At 48.1% G+C, this 24,032-nt stretch overlaps 1 long non-coding RNA gene across 1 annotated transcript in view; it reads left to right on the forward strand.

The window, feature by feature from the left end:
• The window catches only part of LOC144819543 (uncharacterized), a 34,870-nt gene extending 12,173 nt beyond the window's left edge, over positions 1–22,697 (forward strand). Inside the window, exons 2-3 of the long non-coding RNA XR_013607437.1 lie at positions 18,307–18,574; positions 20,336–22,697. This is a non-coding gene — a long non-coding RNA (uncharacterized LOC144819543). The remainder of the gene's footprint in view (positions 1–18,306; positions 18,575–20,335) is intronic.
• Positions 22,698–24,032: the final 1,335 nt, after the last annotated feature.

Consider the following 24,032-nt stretch of genomic DNA (forward strand, 5'->3'; position numbering starts at 1 on the left):
CAATCAACATTAGAAATGTGGCAGCGGTGCTCACACAACCCAAAAACCTAGAAGCCCCACAGACAGCACCCCTGAGACAGGCAAGCGAGCAATAATAACGCCTAAACGTTCACGTGTAATAGGCCAAATGGTTTCCAAAGTAAATGCCTGTCACAGAGTTTGTTAATTCAAGAGCCCTAGGACTTTACTGCTAGTACCACTGTCACTCTCTCGCCTCTCCGAACACTCCATTATACTACCTCCCATCCAAACGCTTATCTTACCTGTAATTTGTGTTTGAGGGCTGGCTCCACCTGGAACTCACAGTGTCCTAAGGCGTTAGGGGACTCGTCAACGTAAGTTTCTTCATTGTGCAGAATCCAGGCATCAGCATTATGGGTAATGGATAGGGTGAGTCTGGAGGAGGAGGACTCAGGATAGACGACCAGGACTGAGTTCTTGTCAACTAACTGTTGTGAACCTGAGGAATGCTGCGGCATCAAAATCAAGACAGTTCTGTTGATGGGCTTGTTGTTTTATTGGTTGATTACAGTTTTGTTGGGAATGTGATGAAGCACTTGCTAAAGAAAGACAGACACACAGGAATAAAAGTGAATAAGGAGGACTAAATTTACAATTAATGAATGATTGGCTCATTTTCAGAACTCGTTGTCAGGGAAGCAGAACTCGTCCTCATACTCTGCTAAATCATCAGTCGGGGTTACTTCTAGTAACTGAGGAGAACTTTCCTCAGGTAGGTCGGTGTCCTCTTCTTACTGCGTGGATTCTCGTACTCTGTAATCTGGTGGTATGAAGTGCTGGTTCATCTTTATCAAGGTGAGCCGCTCCACATTTGCGGGCAAGAGGCGGGACCTTTTGGAAGTCACAATGCCACCAGCAGAACTAAAAACACGTTCTGAGGACACGCTTGCGAGTGGGCAAGACAAGTAATTGATAGCCAGGTTGGTGAGCTCTCGCCATATTTTTCTTTTCCCATGCCAATACGCCAATGGGTCCTCAGTAATATTGACCTCTGTTGAGTCATCCAGATAGGCCTGCACCATTGAAAGAATGTCCTCCCGGATTCCTGTACTTTGCACTTCTGTGTCCTTTCTAGGACAAGGAAACCCTAGCTGAGTTAGCCAACCCGCTTCAGACATATCGCCTGGGCCTGGTGCAGATGATACGGTTGCTGGTGTGGTTAACGGCTCAGAGGAAAAGACACTCACTTCTGCCACAGGCACAGATGCAGAAGTGCTTTTTTGGGACGCCTGATGGCCTGCTGATTCACTAGTAGTACTGTCTTCTCCTACAGTTTCCTTCCGCTCTCTTTCAAAACGAATGGCTGACTGAGCTAGCCAACCTTTGTACTCTGTAACATCCGATGTTTCAAAAGGAATTAATACTTTGCCAAACAATGGCTTTTTGTAACGTGGATCCAGAATAGTAGCACAAATGTAGTGCTGTTGTTTCTTGATTTTTACAAGCCGTTCATTGCTAACTAGGCGTTGTAATAATCTCTGCGCCAACTCATGTGCTTCGTTCTTTCCAACGTCCTTTAATTGTGAAGACACCACCTTGACTTGGTGCTCGAGCTTCAGCAACAATGGGATAGCTTTGCTCAAAGAACAGTCCTCCCTGCTGACGTCACGCGTGAAGACCTCAAAAGGACGAAGCATGTCTGTCAGGCTTTTAACTAGCTGCCATTGCTCCACCGCTAGCATCATTTCTGTCGTATCACCACCCAGGTTGTAGAAATACTCATTGACTACTGGAAACAGTTCATGCAAACGCTCAAGCATGTAGAAGGTTGAGTTCCAACGTGTTGCCACCTCCTGGATAAGTGCTTTCACTGGCATTCTACGTTCATTTTGCTTGCGCCTCAGCTCCTTCCGGGCCTTAAAAGAATGGTTGAAATGTGTGCATATTCTTCTGCAGATGGTCAGTGTTTTGTCGACTGCAAGTTCTTTTTTCAAAAAATTTCGCACAACAAGGTTGATACAGTGCGCCAAACACGGCACTCTGAAATAGAAACCGTCCTCCATGGCCCTAACTACATTGCTGCCATTATCTGTAGAAACATAACCAACCTTGCAATTTCTTGGGGGCAGCCATTGCGAGACCTTTTTGTTAAAGTCAGCCAAAATGTTGACTGCAGTATGACTTTTCTCCATGCCAAACATGGCTAATGTTACATGTTTACGAGCACCCTTAAAAATCTCGACCAAGTCACCACCTGCATTTATCTGTTTTATAACCCCTGAAAAAGAGACCCAGTGTGCAGTGATGCACATGTAATCAAGGGCTTGGCAACTGGTCCACATGTCTGTTGTCAGGTGTATACTGTGAACAGCACTCTTCTGCAAAGCTGCCCCCACCAACTCAAGCACCTCTTTATGTAGTGCTGGAACAGCAACCCTGGCAAAATAGAACCGGCTAGGAACCTTCCATTTAGGGGCCAGTGTTGCCACGAGTTCAAGGAAACCCACACCTTCGACAAACGAAAAAGGGAGAAGGTCCACCGCTAGCATTTCAGCCAGCTTAGTGTTATACAGGCGTACAGTTGGGTGGTTGCGTTGAAATTGCACATCTGAGGAGAACATGGCTGAAATGGTGCGCTGGACAAATTTACGGGATGATGCTGATGCCTTCTTCGACCCACTTCTGATCAGTGTTGACATTTTCCGCATTGGTGTGTCTCCCAGACTCTCAGTGTGCCTTCTATGTGTTCCGGAGGGTGTGGTGCTGCCAGGGGTACTGGGTGCAACCGGACACATGTCTGACGCTTCTTCTACCTCCCCGTCATCTTCAGATGAAACACCTAGTATAGGTATATTTTGGCCACTTGCCCTTTGGGATCGCTTTCCCTTGACGTTTGCTAGGTGCGGAAACCATTCGACAGCGTGCTTTCTTTCAAGATGACCTATCTGGCCTCCGGTTCCATAGTTGGTACCAGTCTTACCACGGCTAACGCTAGTCTTACAAATGCAACAAACGGCTATGTTATCATACTTTTCATGGACACTAAAAAAGTTCCAAACTGGGGACTGGAAACTTCTGGTTTTGCCGCACGAGGTGATACTGCTGCCAATGCCAGATGAAGCAGTGGTGGATGAGCCTTGCAGACATCTACTGGGTTGTGCAATTATTGCAGCAACCTTACTTGAGGGAGTCGAGCTGGATGGAGTCCCCCTCTGGGGAGAAAATATGGGAGCTGTAGGTTTTGTTGAACTTGTTGTACTACTTGACTGCGTTGGTGGTGCTACCAGTGGCACGTCGCCAGGGTCACGCTCAGCATGACGTCGGGATAGGGTATAAATGTCTGTCTGCTGCATGGCCGGTGTGGCTGGACTGACATGTGTGATGACTAGGTCATTGCTGTCATCCTGTTCAACAACATCAGAATGCACCACTTCATCAAGTCCGACGTTCGGATCCATAAGTATGAGCTTTCCGGGGCCCTTCCTTTTAACATTTGATACCTTTCGCAGCTCATGGTGTGCCTCCCTCTCAGACGTCAGAGATGGTTGCCAATCTAGATCCAGATCATCATCTGATGGAGCGGGGCTTGAAGAGGAACTTCTACACACCCTCCTTGATCTTTTCCTTGCTGGGGAGCTGGGAGAAAATGAATCATCAGGAGGAGTGGCTTCGTCTTCCTGACATGATACCCCGGCTCCAAAGTCAATTTCCTCCTGTGCCCCTACTTCTGGAAGAACAACCATTGTGGGAACTTGCACCGCTCCATGCGCCGCTACATGGGCATCTTCACTGACCTCTACTTGCAAGTCTCCATGGACCTCTCCTTCTCGGTCTTCTCCTTCTCGGCCTTCTCCTTCTCGGCCATCTCCTTCTCGTCCTTCTCCTTCTCGGCCTTCTCCTTCTCGGCCTTCTCCTTCTCGGCCTTCTCCTTCTCGGCCAGCTCCTTCTCGGCCAGCTCCTTCACAGCCAGCTCCTTCACAGCCAGCTCCTTCTCGGACAGCTCCTTCTCGGACAGCTCCTTCTCGGACAGCTCCTTGCGCATGTACTTCTGCTTGTACTAGTAGCCCATGCAGTTGTTGTTGCGGCTTTGGTTGTTGAATAGTACTTGTGAGATGAGTTACAACCTGTGTTGATGGTGTGCTGCTACTTTCTTGCGATGAACCAACATCACTGGTCGTTGGTGATTCAACAACTAAACAGGCTACCTGTGCAGCACTCATGGTGGGCCTTTGTTTTTTTTTTTGTTTTTCCCCCAAAAATGTATTGGTTGAGCCACCAGTCTCCTTGGTAAGTGGTGCCACTTGCTTCTTCTTCTCCTTAGTAGAGACATCTTTCTTGCAAGAGGACCTACGGGCACCTCTTTTTGGAGCCATCTTCTTCAGATGTCAGAACAACAGGCCGCAGCAGGACTTCTTCCTGGCACTGATGCTCAACGATGATGCGGAGTTTTGTGCACCTAAAAGCAAACGAAGACAGAGGAACATCAGTAAATATATGTTGCATATGTAGCGCTTCAATAAACAGTTTGCAAGTAGGCATTTATGAATACACACGTGCACACCACACAATATGGAAATTTCAAAATTAGGATTTGCTAAATTTTTGGGAAACAGGAATTTAACATTGATCCAAGAGAGCATACACAGAGAGGGTTGTACTTTCATGTACCCCTGACTCCGCCTGGGCACAATGGGTGAAAGCAAGGCACAATGGGTGCAGGCCTATGTCTCAAAGCTCACTGCCTGCCTTCAAAATGGCCGCTTGACCCCCCCATCCACATGGCCAGGACCATGCCTCAAAATGGCCACCACCAACATAGCCAGCCCCCAACCCCTACTCCAAAAAGTGAAAAAACCCAACACAAATCAAATCACCACAATCCAATGCCATCCATCAAGTTTCAGAAGGCTTATGCTTCCTGCTGGTGATTTTCCGGTGCAAAATTGCAATTTTTACAATTTCGCGAGTGCGAGATTGTTGCTTCACGGCGCGAACGTGGCGAAAAACCAGCAAAATCCGCGAACAGACCGATTCTGGGCCCCCTGGGCATAATGGATGACATCAGAGCACACTGGGTGCAGGCCTATGGCACAAAGCACACAAACTGGCTTAAAAATGGCCCCTAGACCCCCACCCACACGGGACCAGGCAATAAAATGGCCCCCACCCACATAGCAAGCCCCCAACACCACCCCAAAAAGTCGTAAAACACACAAAGATCACCACAATCCAATGCCATCCATGCCCTGGCCAGAATCATGTTAAAAAAAAATTCAACAAAACAGTTGTATCATGCATGCACCCATAACTAAGCCTGGTGGTTTTCAATTCATGTGCAGAATTGTAATTTTTACAATTTCGCGAGTGCGAGATTGTTGCTGCGCGGGACACGAGCAGTGCGAACACAAGCAAAAACATCCTCAGCTCGCGAACTTGCAGATTTTCCCCCCAAAAAAGTCGAAAAAAAAGCAACACACACAAAAATCACCACAAACAAACAACATCAACTTACTTGTTTGTGAAATCAAATTTCGAATCCAAAAGTAATCCAAAAGGCCTCAAATCCAAATATCCAGCAGCAACCACAAAAAGTAATCCTTCCCAGTCAAGATCGAAATCAAAGTGGCCAGGAAATGGAGGAGCTTGCTGGACAGGAACAGGAAGTTGGAGACTGGGGCACTTCCTTCACCCCACCCCTATGGGAGGAGCTTGCTGGACAGGAACAGGAAGTTGGAGACTGGGCCACTTCCTTTACCCCTCCCCTTGTAATTTTTGTACTTTCGCGAGTTCGAGATTGTTGCGAGATTGACCGCGAGCAGTGCGAACACAAACAAAAAATCCGCTTCGCGCGGATTTGCGTATTCTCGCCACATCCGCGAGAGTTCACGGATTGCGGATTCTCCGAAAATACGAAAAATCCGCGAGCGTAACGGATTTTACGCCCATGCTTAGTACATAGTGTAAATTAATGTTGGTGTGAGATAACAAAAATGGGACCCTTTGTATATTTAATAATATTGTGTGCATCATGCAGAGGATGAAAAGTAGCAGGAATGACTTTGATGCCGTAAAGGCTAGCAGGAAGAACTGTTTTGGGGTGGTCAGCTGACGAAATTGTTTAACATGTTTTAAACTACTACAGTGGCATTGGGGAGGGCAGCAGCTGAAACGCTCTGTCGTTACTGGATTGCAGTGGTTAGATGGGGACCGGCCATCAATCTTTCTGTCAGTGGTGGGCAGGGGAGCAGTGGGCGGCAGTCACGGGTTTATATTAACATCCAAGGGGTGGTTTTAAAGGTGAGCGGAAAAGCATAACTGCAGGTTTCGTACGGGTGAGAGTAGAGTGTAATGGATTGTGGGCTGTGGGTATGGGCGGACCGGAATAACAGGCGTGGAGGCCGTATGTAGTGAGCTATATCTTTAGCTCTTTTTATTAACACAGACAGATATTGAGTTTGTAGAGGTAGAGACAACAAAGGATTGGAGAGAGAGGGCTCCGGAAGGCAGTCGTCAGGGAGGAGGGATCCGCGATGAGCTGGTGCGGTACGTCTTCTTCTTTCAGGCTTGGGGATCCGGTGGCCCTCGGAGTTAAAGAGAGACAAAATAGGGCAGTTTAGTCCTCGACGTTGAGTACTGACCGATGACACCAACACCCGGTTTGTGATGGGATAGAGGAGAGAGTGAGGAGGGGTCGGAAGGGTCGAAGACGGAAGGGAATACAAGCGGAAAAGGCAAAGGGTGAAAGCAGTGAGGAGTCCGGTGGCGGTATTCTCTATATACAGTGGCTCGGGAAGTGCGCGTATATACAGTGCCTCTAGGAGTGCTATACAGTGAGGGGGATTGCTTATATACACTATCATACAAGTCGACCTGCAGTTCAGGAGACAGGGTACTCACATGCCCCGCCGCAACTCTTCTCCGAGTTGCGGCCGCTCTCCAGCCACCTCCTCTGGACTCCACCAGTCCTCGCTCCAGATCTCTTCCTCCTCGCCTCCGGTCTTCTTCGCTTCTCCTAGGTCTCCGCTATCTCCGTCCACCGCCTTCAGTTCTTGGTATGCTGTCTCCTGCCACGAGTCCGCCGTCAAGAACTCTGCTCCTGCTCTGCGGCGTCCTTTTCCGTGTTCCGGTCCGGGATCGTAGGCGGGACTTCCGGGGTCAGCGACGGGTGCTTCCGGGTTGCCGTCACTCGTACTCGAGTCCTGCATGGAAAGAGAAAGGGGAGTATGCCGGGTTGCCAGGGACGCGGTGGGACCATCATCGGTGCCCAGAGAATCAGTGCTGAGCCATCGCCCAATAGAGGTAGGGGAAGGGTCAGTTCCACATCCCTTTCCCCTAGCCATCTTTCTACTAGAGTTTGTTGGGGTTGGGTAACGAGATAAGTAGTCGGCATTTCCCTGCTCCACCCCTTTTCGGTGTAGTGTTTTAAATCGGTAGGGTTGAAGAGTAAGGAACCATCGTAGAACACGGTCATTGTGTCCTTTGTTTCTTGCCATCCATTCTAATGGCGCATGGTCCGTATATAAGGTGAATTCGCGACCATCCAAGTAGTAACGAAGGCTTTCTACAGCCCATTTGATAGCCAAGGCCTCCTTTTCGATTACTGCATAATTCCACTCCCGGGGAAAGAGTTTCCGACTCAGGTAGAGGATTGGTCTCTCGTTACCGTCCCTGTCTTTTTGGGATAGCACGGCCCCTATACCTTGGTCTGATGCATCCGTTTGAAGGATAAACGCCTGGGTGTAGTCGGGACTCACTAGAACTGGTTCGGAAACCAGAGACTGCTTCAGTTGGCTGAAGGCATGAAGCAACTCCGGGGTTGGATGGCAGAGGGCCTCCTCGGCTTTTGTGGACTTCTTGAGGAGATCTGTTAAGGGAGCAGCTGTTTGGGAGAAGCGGGGAATGAACCTCCTGTAGTAACCCAGGAGGCCCAGAAAAGCCCTTAATTCTTTCCGTGTTCGTGGGAAGGGGATAGATTGTATGGCTTCTATTTTTTTGTTTTGAGGTCTGATGACTCCCTCGCCCAGGAGGAACCCCAGATATTTCACGGTTTGAGCGGCCAGTGTGGTCTTGGATGGATTGATGGTAAAGCCATGGCTTCCCAGCGAGGAAATGACTTCTTGTAAGGGATGTAGGTGTTGGGTCCAAGAGTCACTGTAGATGATAATGTCATCCAGGTATGCCCCGGCGTATTGGGAATGAGGTTGGAGGACCTGATTCATGGCCCTTTGAAAGGTGGCGGGGGCACCGTGAAGGCCAAAGGGCATCACCTTGAATTGAAACAGGCCATCCGGGGTTGAAAAGGCTGTTTTCTTTTTGTCCTCTGCGCGGAGTGGGATTTGCCAATAGCCTTTACAGAGGTCAAGGGTACTGATGAACTTAGCCTTGCCTATGCGTTCCACCATTTCATCTACCCTGGGTAACGGGTATGTATCAAAACAGGAGATCTTGTTGACCTCCCGGAAGTCAATGCAGAATCGTACCGAGCCATCCGGCTTCGGTACCAAAACAATAGGGGAATTCCAGTGACTGATGGACGGTTCAATGATGCCCATTTTTAGCATCATGTCTGTCTCCTCCTTGATTACCGTCCTTCGAGCCTCTGGAACTCGATAGGGCCGTTGTCTCACGATTTTACCAGGTTCAGTCCGAATACAGTGTTCTATAACCGTGGTATGGCCCGGTAAGGAGGAAAACACCTGCTGAAGGGAGCTCAAGGCAGTGCGTAGGTCTTCTCTTTGGGGTTCCCGCAAGTCGGGATCAAAACAGACCTCGTACGGTAGGACTGTTGGGGTAGCAAGACTGGACAGAACAGGTCGGGGTCCTTCCCACCGTTTTAGGAGATTTATATGGTAAATCTGGGAGACCCCTCGTTGAGGATCCAACTCTATTTCATAGGTCACAGGGGTTACCTGACGTAGGACTTCAAAAGGACCCTGCCACTGACCCAGAAGTTTATGGTCGGAGGATGGCAGAAGGAGGAGTACCAGATCACCTGGGCTGAATGAACGGGCCCTAGTACCCTTGTCATATTGACGTTTTTGAGAGGCCTGTGCCGTCAACAGATTCTGACGCACAATTTCTCGTATTTGTCCCAGGTGAGTTTTTAGGTTTGCAACATATTCTGGGAGGGGTTTGGTGCGATCAGGTTCGGCCTCCCACGCTTCTTTTGCCATGTCCAACAGGGTTCGGGGAGCCCTTCCATACAACAGTTCGTATGGGGAGAAACCGGTGCTTCTTTGGACCTTGCATCGGATTGCAAACAAGGCTAGGGGTAACATCTCTTCCCACCTTTTGCTTTCGAGGGCCAGTAGTTTCTTTAACGTAGTCTTTAGGGTGGCATTATATAGCGTTCAACCAGGCCATCGGTCTGGGGGTGATAAGCAGAGGTCCTTATCTGTTTGACACCGAGCTGTGAACATACCTGTTTCATGAGGGAGGAAACAAAGGGGGTCCCTTGATCCGTTAGGATCTCTCGGGGAAAACCTACTCGTGAAAATATTGAAATAAGTGCTTTTGCAATGTTCTGGGTGGTAGGCTGTCTTAAGGCCACTGCTTCTGGAAAGCGAGTGGCATAGTCCACCAAAACCAGCGCATATCGACACCCACTTCTGGAAGGAAGCAGAGGACCGATAAGATCCATGCCAACCCGACTAAAGGGTACGTCTATGAGGGGCATAGGCAGGAGGGGTACTCGGGGAGGGCGATATCGGCTGTTTTTCTGGCAGACGGGACATTCTTGACAGTAGCGTTTTATCTGCTGATAAACCCCCGGCCAATAGAACCGGTCGAGGATGGATTGTCCCGTTTTTACATCACCAAAATGTCCCCCTAATAGGTGGCTGTGGGCCAGGAACAACACTTTCTCCTGAAAGGGGCCAGGGATTAACAACTGAGAGGCCTGCTGAGGGCTGCCCTTCCTGTATAAAAGTCCATTCCGTTTATAGAAGTAGGGACCTACTTGAAGGGGGTCTTCATTATCCAGAGCCCGGTTCCAGGCGTTCTGTAACATGGGATCTTCTTGCTGGGCCGCCCTGAACTCCCTATCAGTCTCCCAAGGATGGTCGTTCACTTGGACGGGATATGCGGTAGCGTGCTTTCTTTTCTCCTTCTTCTTTTGGCTCTTGGTTTTGTAGGGTTTGTCCGGCACGTTCGTATTAGTACTGGTTTGGGGAAATGGTGCTTCTGCCCACCATTTCTCAAGTGAGTCAGTGGTTTTCTGGAGGAGGTGCGGAAGTCCGCTATAGTCACTGCCCAGTATTATTTGTTCCGGTAAAGTGGGTACCAAGCCTACGTTCAGAAGGCTTCCTTGGTCTGCATGATGTTGTACCCGCACCCTGGCAGTGGGATATGTCTTGGTGTCGCCGTGTACGCACTGGATGGCGACTGTACCGGTCACGGGTCCTATGCGAGTGGGCAGTTCCTGAGGGCGCAACACGCTTTGCCGGCAACCGGAATCAGCCAGAGCGCTTAATGGTTGACCGTCAATCTTCACTGGACAGTGAAAACGAGGGGGTTCCATCTCTGGGGTGTCACATACCAGATTCCTAACCAGCCCCACTTCCATGGGTTCTTCTCTCTGGGGGCAAACCCTGGCGATGTGACCGTAACCCCCACAATGGTAGCACTGGGGTCCGGGGTTCGGTGGTCGTGGTAGGACGGGGTAAGGAAAAAGGGGGGTTGGTTCTGGTTTTCTAGGTAGTGGAGGTCTTTGGGCTCTAATGTGATTGGGGTGATGACCTCGGGTTGGGTGTTCATCCTTTATCCTTTGTGTCTCCTGGGCACGATTGAAAGCGCTGGCGATTTCCACGGCCGTTTCTAGCGTTAAGCGGGCGTGCTGGCGTACCCACTTCTGCGTGGCGGGATGCAAGGAAGCCAAAAATTGCTCCAAATATATTTTAGCCAATATATCGTCTTTGGAGGAGGTGGCGGGTTTCAGCCAACGATTAGCCAAATCCTGGATACGGAAGGAAAGAGCCCTGGGGTTTTCTTGTGGCCCTTCCTTCACTTGTCTGAGGCGGATCCTATAAGTGTCCTCGTCGATTCCTAGTCGTTCCAGAATGCATGTCTTTATATCAGCATACGGGGTCTGCCCCTGGACGTTGGCCTGCTGGTAGGCAGCCTGTAACTCACCGGTAAGCAAAGGACCCAAATAGTGACCCCAGCGGTCGGCTGGCCAAGCAGCAGCGTGGGCCAAGCGTTCAAAGTTTGTAAAGAAAAAGTCAGGGTCTTCGCCTGGAACATACTTTTGTAGTACTACCGACGGAAGGGAAGCAACGGGCCTCTGTTGTCCCAACACATCAGTCAGTTTTCCTAGGGCTTGGTCTTGGGCCGTGCCTTGACCCTTCAGGACGTCGTGTAATTGCCCACGGTCCTCTTCGGCAGTCTTTAGGAATTGTTCCATGAGCCTTCCCATCTGCTCCTGGGATTCGGCCAGCTTTTTTACTGCAGCCTCCGTGCTTCCGGTGTATCCCACTTCTGACACCACCTGTGGGCTGTGGGTATGGGCGGACCGGAATAACAGGCGTGGAGGCCGTATGCAGTGAGCTATATCTTTAGCTCTTTTTATTAACACAGACAGATATTGAGTTTGTAGAGGTAGAGACAACAAAGGATTGGAGAGAGAGGGCTCTGGAAGGCAGTCGTCAGGGAGGAGGGATCCGCGATGAGCTGGTGCGGTACGTCTTCTTCTTTCAGGCTTGGGGATCCGGTGGCCCTCGGAGTTAAAGAGAGACAAAATAGGGCAGTTTAGTCCTCGACGTTGAGTACTGACCGATGACACCAACACCCGGTTTGTGATGGGATAGAGGAGAGAGTGAGGAGGGGTCGGAAGGGTCGAAGACGGAAGGGAATACAAGCGGAAAAGGCAAAGGGTGAAAGCAGTGAGGAGTCCGGTGGCGGTATTCTCTATATACAGTGGCTCGGGAAGTGCGCGTATATACAGTGCCCCTAGGAGTGCTATACAGTGAGGGGGATTGCTTATATACACTATCATACAAGTCGACCTGCAGTTCAGGAGACAGGGTACTCACATGCCCCGCCGCAACTCTTCTCCGAGTTGCGGCCGCTCTCCAGCCACCTCCTCTGGACTCCACCAGTCCTCGCTCCAGATCTCTTCCTCCTCGCCTCCGGTCTTCTTCGCTTCTCCTAGGTCTCCGCTATCTCCGTCCACCGCCTTCAGTTCTTGGTATGCTGTCTCCTGCCACGAGTCCGCCGTCAAGAACTCTGCTCCTGCTCTGCGGCGTCCTTTTCCGTGTTCCGGTCCGGGATCGTAGGCGGGACTTCCGGGGTCAGCGACGGGTGCTTCCGGGTTGCCGTCACTCGTACTCGAGTCCTGCATGGAAAGAGAAAGGGGAGTATGCCGGGTTGCCAGGGACGCGGTGGGACCATCATCGGTGCCCAGAGAATCAGTGCTGAGCCATCGCCCAATAGAGGTAGGGGAAGGGTCAGTTCCACATGGATACGTTAGTAGCAGGCACGAAGGCAGTGGTCTGTGTTTGGAGGTGGTCAACTGAGCGGTTTTCGCTTGAAGGTGGGTCATCAAGTAGGAGGATCTGTTTGGTGGGCCGGCTGGAGGCAGTGTTATGTAAATTTGCTGGAGGGCGCAGCAGCAGTATTTACTGATGTATGTAAATCACCCAATGAAAGGGCGATGTGACCAATGGAGGAACCAGAATCCTTTTTTATGGCTGCGGTGAGCCCCTGCAGTATGGCAGGTTATTGGCCTGAGAGTTCATAACTGATGTGGAGAATGGGGGGCCCCCTCCATGTACTTTGCAGGGGGGCCCCTCAAGATTCATTATGACACTGCATCAGGCACCAGAGACAGCCATCTCGCAAGTACACTTTCCGTCATTGTCTGGTCAATACTCTTCCTGGTGGCCTGGTTGGGCTGGATGGGAGGAGGAGTGTAAGTTTCACAAATAGACCATCAGCACACAAACCCCAGCTTATGAAATGAGTTAGCCAAAAACAAGAGTTTGAGATCTCAACTATGGAGTCAATTTACCAAATACATGATCTGTGAAGGTACAAAGCTAAGCAGACATTTGGCTTCCTACAGGCGTTCACTCTGGTGTCATGAGATGAGAATAATAAGCACAGCATTCACACCATGTCCACAAATTTCCACTGAAAGAAAAGGAATGTGAGTATGTAGGCAACCACACCAATGTGACTACTGAGACATGGACTAAGCCAAGTACACAGGCCCGACAAACTACAACATTATGATCTAAAGATTACGTATGTCACTGCCATCCCACAGATGTGGAGCACACTAAGCCACCAGTGTCATCAACAGAGTGTCAGGTACTAGTCAATGTCTTTGGACATGTCATGAGAATTAAACACAACATACCCATGTATGTACATAGGTGCACATGATCACCAATGAACATCTTTTCAAACTTGCATTGTTCTTCAAAACATAGGTGATCATCATGGATGAAGGTGTCCAAATTGTCTCCATAAAATACATTTTAGAGCAAATCATTTATGTAATGGGTATAATTTGAGGTGCAGTGGGCATTCACATCCATGACTGTGTCATTTCTATACCCACAGGGCGAGCTGGGATCACGCCAGCCAAATTGATGAAAGCCAGTCCCAGACTCCAGCCGACCAAAAGCTCTCCAGCCTGGAAGACTCTCACACATTCTCAGACGAGGAGGATCAGCCTAGCCCATCCGGTTTGGGTCGGCACACAGCACCAGCAGCTTCAGTAGGATCCACTGTGACAGCTCCTGCCTTAGCTAACAACACCCAGCTGACTCCTACCCTGGTGGACTAAGCAGCCCGGCCAACGGCACAGCAACACAGGGCACTCTGGAGTTGACCAGCAACAACACCCTATCAATGAGGAAGGAGGCTCAGGGTTGATTGCTCCACCAACATGTGTTGCTGCTCGTGGGGGTTGGAGTGGTGGGAGGGGCCATGTGGATCCACGCCGTCAAGCAGTTGGTACTGCCGATGATGATCACCCAAACCTTTCCCGGGTGATCAATGCCTACGAGGGTTACCAGGGAGAAGTGGGCCAAGCAATAGGAATCCTCCGGAAAATCGAGCAGCTGCAGGCAGCCCAAGACCAATGGCTGGACACATTCAACAACAAAATTGATTACATGACTAGTGCTGCGGGATATCAGTACCAGCCTCCGCCAGATTGCCAATCACCTCACCGCACCTCCAGGGTGCTCACAAAATCTGTTGCTCCAACAACTGTGCAAACCATATGGAGGGAAGTAGATTTTGGCAGAGAGTCACCAGCACCACAAGAGCCTGACCCATCGTGGGAAGGGGCGAAGCTGTGGGTCCCCCACCCAAACGTGGGAAGGGGCTTCCGTGGAAACATCAATGAGAGTTGGATGGCAAGGCACCTCCCCAGGAAGTGAAAAATTGCCCTTGATGTCCTCCAGTGTGTGCCAAGTGTTCACTTTGTTGACTGTCATAAATAACTGTCCCATATTAGATGGAGAGTCAAAGTTGAACTTCAGACTCAAATACCTGTGGTTTGTCTTTGGTAAATTTAATCTACACCACTATAAACTCCCCAAATTTATTTTCAGAACACCACCATTGTGTGGCTTCATTTTATCACTGTCTATACCAAAATAAACCACTTTACACAATACTTGCTCATTTCATGACTTCAAATCCAAAATGTACATATTGGAATCAATTTCTCATCACAATGATGAAAGTGTCAACAACATAGGTAACCAATTACTTGTAAATAGTAAATTTAGTGACCGTGAGTAAATGAACTTTGACACAGCATGATAGATATACACAACCAGGTTAATACATACACCGTAGTACACGGTACATATTCACTGGAAGTCGATTGTTCACACAACTATCACTATTTACCAGCCCAATCAAAAAGTATTTTTAGAAAACCCGTTCATCATGGTCAAACTTTGATTCGAAAGCTTTTTGGATGTGTAATATCAGACAAGGCACACCTCAATGTGGAACACAGGTTTATTCTCGTGATACAACCTGGTGCCTGAACACAAAGTTTAATCACATCACACAGTACTGAAAGGCAATAAAAAACAAAATGAACAGACTATCAGGGCTAAAGGAAGTGTGTACCAAGGAGTTCAGGAACATTTCCATGTCGGAGTCTGTCAAAGCATCATGTTTCTGGTGAGGTCACAACTTGCAAGTCCACTCTGTAGATGACATGGGAAAGTACCCTGGTAACAAAAGCACAAAGAGCAGATTTTGGAAATCAGAAATAAGGTACCACCAGTCACAGAATCATGTCATCTAATGTCACTGTTAACAATAGCTAGACTTCACAAAAAACTGTACATGTAAAGCTGACCATGTCAATGACCACTCTTAGAAAAAACCTCTTGACAGTAATCATATACTCACAAGCATACATACACATTGTCCACCAGCAACACAAAAACAAACAATTGGGGTTAGTCACCTCCTCTCATTGCATACTTATAGTCAAGTGAAAAAGTTGTGGATAAGCTGTTATCTGAAATCCACTCCATCATCATCATCACCACTGTCATCATGGCCCAGTCCTGGATCCTCCATCGGTGGCCCCTGCTGGTCTCCTTCATCCACTATCAGAGGCATGCCCTTACATATTGCCACGTGTGTAGCATTCAGCAAGCCACGAGGATCTAGCACACCTTTCCTGGGGCATATTGTAGGGCCCCTCCTGTCTTATCCAGACAGCAGAATTGTGTTTTCAGAAGGCCAGAAGTCCGCTCAACAATCTGTCTCATTAAAGCACACTTCTTCTGGGGTGACTCAGTTGCACAGTGGTGTCAGTAACCCTGACTGGTTGGGGTATCCGGAGTGTCCTACATTGAACACAGAAAAGACTTCAACATATCCCTATCTGACATACAACCAACACACACTGCAACATACACAGACAACATCACCTACCAACAAGCCAGGCCCATTTAGGTTGCAGTTGACTCATCAAATGTGGGATGGCGCTGTTTTGCAGGATGTGTGCGTCATGGGCTGAGCCAGGGAAACAGGCACAGATGTGTGAGATGAACATGTCAGCCGAACACACCACCTGGACATTGATGGAGTGATAATTTTTGTTGTTGTGATACACTTGTTCATTGACCTGTGGTGTGATCAACTCAACATGGGGGCCATCAATAGATCCAATTACATGGGGTATCCGTCCTAAGGCGTAGAACCAGTCTTGATGTCAGACAACTCTCTTGTTTTAGGAAACTTTATATAGTGGTCCAGGTAACTATTCAATGCCTGCAACACTTTGCAAAGGACATTGCTGAACATGGGCTGGGACATTCCACCCGATGTAACCACTGTGTACTGGAATGTTCCCATGGCAAAGAAATGCAATGAGCCATTACCTTCACCTTGGGGGTTAGTGCTGTTGAATAAGTGCGACCAGCCTGCAAATGAGGTGACGGCTGCTGGCACAACTCATCAATTGCTGCCCTTGTGAAACAGTATTTATTGGTGACGTCCCGTTCTTTCAATGTTTGTAGGTCTGGAAAGGGCCTGTACACTGGAGGCTGTCTGCGATACCTATGAGTAGAGTGTAAACACAGTTGGTGTTAGTTCACAATGTACCAAGCAACATGCACTTTGACAAAGAGTAAACAAAAATGACCATACCTAAACCTAGATGTCAATAGAAATACACATTTCAATGAGTACGGTTGTCCCTAGATACATATCACAGCATTCTGACCCTTTCTAGAAATGTTTCCATGGTATGGTGACACAGCAATTAGAGTGTAGTAGAATAAACTCCACTAGTGTCTCTCACTGATCATGTAAAGCAAGCATGACATACTCAATAGCTCATAACCAAAGTAACCTAGATTTAGGTTTGTGAGAACAATCATATGGTTCAAATGTACTCACAATAGGATCATGTAATGCCTTATAGGTGGGACACCACATACACACAGCGTCTCACAATGGGAATTAGGCACATTACTTTCACAGGGTGGACACTGTCATGTCTGCATTACGCAAACAATTTTATAAACAAACCATTAACTATGTAGGAGTTCCATATAATGCTGTCGTTCACCTAAGTGTGGGACACAAAGCTACACTAGTAAGTAAATCACAAATCAAACCTAAGCTCATGTGGCTGCTTAATGTCAAAGTGTCGTCATTCCTTGGCAAATGCATTATCCAGGACTTGAAAAACCTTTCCAGTCTCACAGCACACGGATTGCATACTGGGTCACACTGTCCGTTAATGAGGTGACTAAGTAAAGACTATACTTGTATTGCCCAAAAAACTCATTGTGACTGTGACCAATCCTAAAAGGCTAAATGGAGCTGTTTGTTTTCCAGTTGGTATTAGCCTCCCAATCAGTGTGTCATGTGCCCCTCAAGGTTAGGTCAGCATAGGGGTGTGAGTGTTTCACTTAGATATCTTTTTCACCAGGAAAAAGCTGCACCCAGCTGTGGATTTTCACAAAATCACATTTACAAAAGTGACTGCCCTACCCACTGATTTTTCAAAGGATGCGGTAGGCGCATCATAACGAAATTGGACACAGCCATAAGCTGTTAGTTGTTAGGGTGAGAGATGTGGGTTTCGGATTATGTCCGCATCGCGTGGAAACTGATGTGGGTCACTCCCATTGCCAATTAATCACTTGCGGTCTGATGGTATTTTTTAATCGCACAGTAGGCGTTTCATCTGTGAGTAATGGAATGCATTGGACTGATTTGGAAAATATGACCGACACGTACCTATTGCTTTGGCCGCATGGACTGAAGACCGCCTCTGCGGTTTAGATATAAGTCTGTCGGTTCCCTAGAGAGTTCACTTGCCTGCACTAACTGCCTGATTCCTGCACCTCCCCATCTCTCTTTTGCTGCTCACATCCTCCGGGAGCTGCTATGGCACGAACAGAGCGCAGGGCCCTAGCCTTCACAGCTGAGGAAAAACAAATGCTGCTGGACACTTCCCTGCCTCTGTTCGGGCAGCTCTATGGCAAACCAGAGGAGCAGATGAGTGATGATCGCACAGCTTTGTTACTTGACATGTTCAATAAGCATGCACTACTGGCATTAGGAATCTCATAGACAAGCATGTAAACTGCTTTTTAAAAGTTTCAAAGTGTGTAGATAACTGGTATGGGCAAGTAGACTGCTGTAGAAGTCTATATACTTGTGTAAACATCATATCACTATTCTCATGGGATAGAGTCATCATTGAACACAGGAGACCTCCACATAATGTCACTTGGCGACCCTTTAGACACTGTTGACAGTCTGACCATGACCTATGTGTACCAGTTTTTGTCTCTGTACATGTTGCATGTGAACTAAGGGTCTGTCACCATCTCATCCTTTCAGGTTGACTCCCATCAGAAGGATAAACTGTGGAGGACCATTCCGAGAAGGTGCGCCCCGTGGCCACTGATCAGCACATCCTCCATTGTTGGAAACAGTGGCAGGATCTGAGAGGCTGGACCAAGAAGATTGCGAGAGTCCAGCTGGGCCTGTCACCTCCAGGCAAGAGGGGAGCGCACCAAACCCTGACCCCGCCACATGCTCCGCATCCTTGCAGTGGTCTTCCCTGACCAGGATGGGAAGTTGAGAGGTAGACAGCAGCAAGGAGAGGGTGAGTATGTGCCTATTTGCACAACTTTTTTAACCATGCATGTTGAAGTATCTTATCCTGCTGGCTCTTTTAAAGGTTGTAAGACACACGAAACCACTGTTCAGTATTAAAAGATGCATATGCATAAGGATAAGTAGATGCCTGATATGCCCCTTTCACCTGGAACATGTGAGGATAATATGTTCTGGGTAGTGACAGTAGTGCCATGCTCATGTGATCTGAAGTATTGCATCAACATGTGCATGGAGATAACCTTCTGAAATATTGTGATTGCTCAACATGTGTCAGCAAATTGACTAATGTGTGAACTGTTCTATGTGTGGTCACACCAAATCTGTGAAGTATGTTGTTGTTGGAGCACTCAAGTGTAAACGCCCATGCTATACTTGAACGAGGTGGTGTCTATGTTGAGGCATTGGTGAGTATTGATTGGTCAGTGTGCTCAATGTTATGTCCCATTCCTGGTGCTCAGTGTATTCCAATCTATCCCATGGGTTAATTACAGGTTTGCTAACTCAGGTCACCTGTCACACTGGCCTTTCACATGATTGGGTGGAAAAGTCAATTCTCTCTATTCCAATGAGTGAGTCCATGTGTCTGACTCTGTACTGGTGATGGCACATGCCATTCTGTGGTAAACAAAGTTGGTCACTGGTGGAAACAGGGCTGGGATTGTAAGGGATGCTGTTAGATACAAATTCACAATGGTTCCCATGTGTGTAAATGCTCTTCACTGGTTATACTTGATGCCTTTTTAAACCATGTGTTCGATGCATCACTGTTAGATTCAGACATGTCATATATGCATCACTTTAAAGTGCGTTAACAAAACGAGATGGCAATCAAGAGCAATTTAAGCTGTACAAAGTGTGCATGATGGCAAACAGAAGTGAGGTACATTCAGACTTGGCCTTTACAAATGTGTACTTCTGCAGTCTGGACAGAATGGTACAAAGTGCTGACTAAAATTTTTAAATCGAGATGTTCATTGCTAATAGTCTGTACAGACGATGCACCCAGAGGGACCAGTGGCATAGTGATCCACCTGAAGCATTGTGAGGATGCAGTCATTGGACTGCGCAGTGTGTTGACCAATGTGCACACCATTCTGATTCATCTTCCTAACACTGTGCATAGATGACACAAAACTGTGGGCCACGTACCTCTCATCCTAGCTACGCCTACTACCTTGGTGTCTCCACAATAAGAGTTTGATGTGTGACATGACGGAAAAGAACTAAAGCTACAGTACAGAAGAGCACAATCACTGTTATCTTTGTGGTATGATTTATGCAAGGACTACACCAGCTTGATGTATGATAATAAAGTTCTATGACCTGTGATATTAGACCCAATGGTTCCCAAGTTGATGACAAGGGATTGCAGAAGGGATACCATATCTCAATTCAAATGTGTGGCTCCTATTATTCCCATTGTGAGGTCTAAACTCCCTTGTATTAGATGAGACAGGTATGTCATTACACAAGATCATCAGCAGCGAAAGACATTACCTCAGCTGGTACATAGTGAGGTAGCTGACATTATGGATTTTGGTATTGCTACACCCAATGTCACTGACAACATCATGTGTGATGGTGCATAAGTTAACTTGCGTAATAGCATGTGGTATTTATGGAACAGTATCAAAAATAAATGCATAAGTCCAATTGATGTAGTTGGTTAATCTGTGAAAATTTGCAATGTACCTATGTGTCAAATACTTATGGACGACTCGTGATTCATTTGACTTCTTATTCACAGCATCAGAACCGGCCATCGAAAGAGGCAGCACCATGGAACAAGGGGGAGCAGCTCGCCAGACGGGTTCTAGTGCTGAGTCCAAGCAAGAGGGAACCAGTGGCTCAGAGGGTGAGGGGAGCCTCACTGAGGGCATATTGGGTGGAGCATCTGTTGGTTCTATGACAAGCTCAATATCCAATCAGGACTCCCGTGTGGCCGTGGATGACCCAGGGAATGAATCCTCTACATCAGAGGCCACCACCATCCCTAACATATCCAGCCTTCTAGCTGCTCCCAAGAACATTTTCTCTAGGCGCTCCCCTAGAAGGGGAGGTGTCTGATTTGTGCCAGGCACCTCATCCCCTGCCTCTGTCTCCCCTGCTGCCCTGCGTGTGGAGGCCATTGACATCCTGAAGCAGATCTCTGTAGGGCAGACAGCAGTGCTGAATTCCCTCCAGGTGCATACCAATCTTCTCAAACAAATGGTATAATTCCTGGAGGGCATTCATTCGTACATGTCTGCCCTACAGAGATCCAATCAGGCTCTGGCCTCCACACTGATGGCAGAATTATCCCAGATCCAGCTGTCCCGCCCTTCTTCTGCCTCTTCCCCATCCACAGTCCCAACTACCCTCCCTGACCCAAGCACACGTAAAGATACACATGCATCCACCTCCACAGCCACATGCAGTGTACAAACACACAGATACAAGGACAAACACACACACACGTAAACTCACAAGACAGACAGCACACTCACCACCACATACATATCACAAGACACACCAGTATCCACAGACACGCAGCAGACCACACAACCCTCTGCCTCCACAACCCCTACCCTTGCCTCTTTTCGTACCCACTCTGCCAAGAAACTCCACCTCATTGCCCTTGACCTCTTCCCTACCCAAACCGACCAATCCCCTACCAAGAAAAAGAAATCCACTGTCCCACACTTTCCATTTCCATCGAACCCGCCTTCCCACTGAAAAAGAAGTAGACTCAAATCACTCACCAAAAGAAAATCCCCCTGGTCTTCAAAGCCACAACCTCCTCCAGAAACCCATACTTCCATATCCCAGCCCAGTACCTCCACACCCAAAAACTCGTGCTCCAAGAATTCACCTGCCCTCCCTATTCCCTTTCATACCATTAACCATTACAAGATCCCAAAACTAGTAAAGACCAGCCCATCCCACCCTCCATCAAGCCCTCCCACTGCAGTTAACTCACCACCCCCTTCATCTGACCCTACCACTGCAGTTGACCCACCCCCCTCCATCTGACTCTAACACTGCAGTTGGCCCACCCACCTGAGGAAAATTGAATTATGCCCTGTTATGTGTCCCTACGTGTCCCCCAACATGTAATATATATGCATGATTTCTATGCATTTCCCCTCCATGGCTGATAATAAAGACGCATTTACAGTTGCGTCCAACGTTAGTATGTCAGTTATCCAGTCCTTCGTGAAAGCAACCTGGATTAGGCTTTCAGGCCTATGTTGCCACCGTCTTTACATGGTGCACGTTAAATCATCGAGATGCACCCGTTTCTAAGGCCCCACAGGGCCCGGACACGAGATCCAGGCCTCAAGCCTCCTGAACCACTCCGAGAGAAGCAGCCCCGCCTGCATCCCTGACCCTTCCCTTACTTCCTGCCAAGCAACGCGGTGCCCGGCTCGGCCTGGCCTGCCTGCCAAGAATATGTTATGCCTACAGTTATCTGTTCAGCTCCCCGGATTCACATTCCTAGCTAACGAACAGCATAAACATATCCGTCTACAGTCTAGTCTTTCTGTCTCCATGCAAGTGATTTACTGAATTAGTATCCATAGAAGATCCATAGTCCACGCAATACATGAAGAAATATATGCATACACTAGCCTTTAGTGACAAGTAGCCTTTGCTCTGATGACTTTTAGAATCAAGCAACATGTTCTCCAAACACAAGATATCAGATACATTATAGGTACAGGTCGTTCTGACATCCCAGACTTCAGTCTCCTCTACTAGTGCTAGAATTCAGCGCCCCCCAGCTCTCCCCAGTTACACGTCATGACTCGTTTTGTGCGCACCAGTAGGTTAAAGGTTCCAGCTGCCCATGAAACCCCCTCCATGTGTCCACCCACCTATGACACTTCTGTGACGTCTACATCACACACCTTCGTGCACGCCCTGTGCACGCCTTCTTTCACGCCCATATGTTCTTATCTTTCTTTTTCACTTGTTACGCCTACTGTATTCAATGTAGCTGTACGGTTTTACTATATATATTGTATGATGTTAATGAAATGTTGAATGTCCCTTCCTGAACCTTAGTAGGTGATGGAACCCGATATCCATTGGCTCGAGCCACTTAATTAAAGCCCGTATGACTCAGATACCACGGACTCTGCCTCTCATTCATTGAACTATCCTTTTCATTTAATGCATAGAAAAATAGTACCGGTAATTTATTTATTTACCACATAATGGCGCCCGAACAGGGAAGTCCCCTTCCCCACGCGCCGGCGATGTAACGCAGGCCCCCTGACCCCTTCTACAGCCGTGACGGACCCCTTCTGCGCACCTGCAGGTTTTCCTGCTAAACTCCCTCAGGCCCACGGAGGAGACGGAGGCTGCGGTCCAGCATCCAGACGAGGCGGTGAGGAATGCGGAGAGTCCCGACCAGAGCCCAAGCCGAGAGAGCAAGGTCCGAGGTATCCGGAGGCCCACCTGTTTCCGAAGCCCGAAGCGCATGCGTAGTGCGTAGTGCGTAGCAGTAACCAGACGTCGTAGCAGTCCAGTCCAGTCCAGTCCGAGGCCTTCAGTATTGCTTCCCGGTGAGTACCATTGCTGGGAACGCATCTAGACGGGTTCATTAATTTGTGCCCGGTCCAGACGGGTCTGGGTACACAGATCCGGTCCGACGTGTTCATCTAGGTGGATACGGTATGACGTGTCTCTTTATGAGACCGGTATGTTCTGTACTGTTTTAGCAGTGCATCCAGTAATTCTAGTAATTCTGTTTTCTAGTATAGTCTCTCGAGATTTCCAGTATTATGTTTTTAATGTACTAGGTAGTATCTGTTCGAACTGTTTTTAATGTGTTTTGATGTCGTGGTATGAATGATTTGTTTTGCTATTCATTACTGTGTTCATTGTGTTCAAGTTCATTGTACGTTCAAATATGCCTCTGTTTTCAAAGTTACGTCAGATAGGAACCAGAAAAGGGATACTCGAAGAAGCAGTTCCTGTCCCACCTAGGGACAGTCCCGGACATTTCATGTATCATAAACATGGCTTAGATGCCATACTGTACTTAGACTTATGGGTAGACTATACCAAACATCTGGAAGAGAAATATAGATGGCCTGTTTCAGGAACCTGGGATGCTGAGTGCATCATGAGAGTAGAGGAAGCATTATGGAAAAAGAAAGCCAGACAATCCCAGAAAGATGCCATAGAATTGTGGCGTAAAGAATCGCATAAAAGAACAGAAAAAGAAATCAGAAAAGCAGAACTAAGTAGGGAATCATCAGAAAAAGCCCAAGAAAGGGAACTACTAGAAGAAGGTGAACGAGTTAGAGCAGAACAGTCAGACAGACAAAGAAAAGCCCTTATTAAAGGCATGTATCCCCTTCTCGCCGAGGGCCTGCCGAAGGCGACCCCGGAAATACCCTGTAATTTACCGCCACCATTGGTCCCGACTAAGCTACGTCATAAACCGACCGCAG

The sequence above is a fragment of the Lissotriton helveticus genome, chromosome 2_1 (assembly GCF_964261635.1).
Source record: "Lissotriton helveticus chromosome 2_1, aLisHel1.1, whole genome shotgun sequence".
NCBI classification, from domain to species: domain Eukaryota; kingdom Metazoa; phylum Chordata; class Amphibia; order Caudata; family Salamandridae; genus Lissotriton; species Lissotriton helveticus.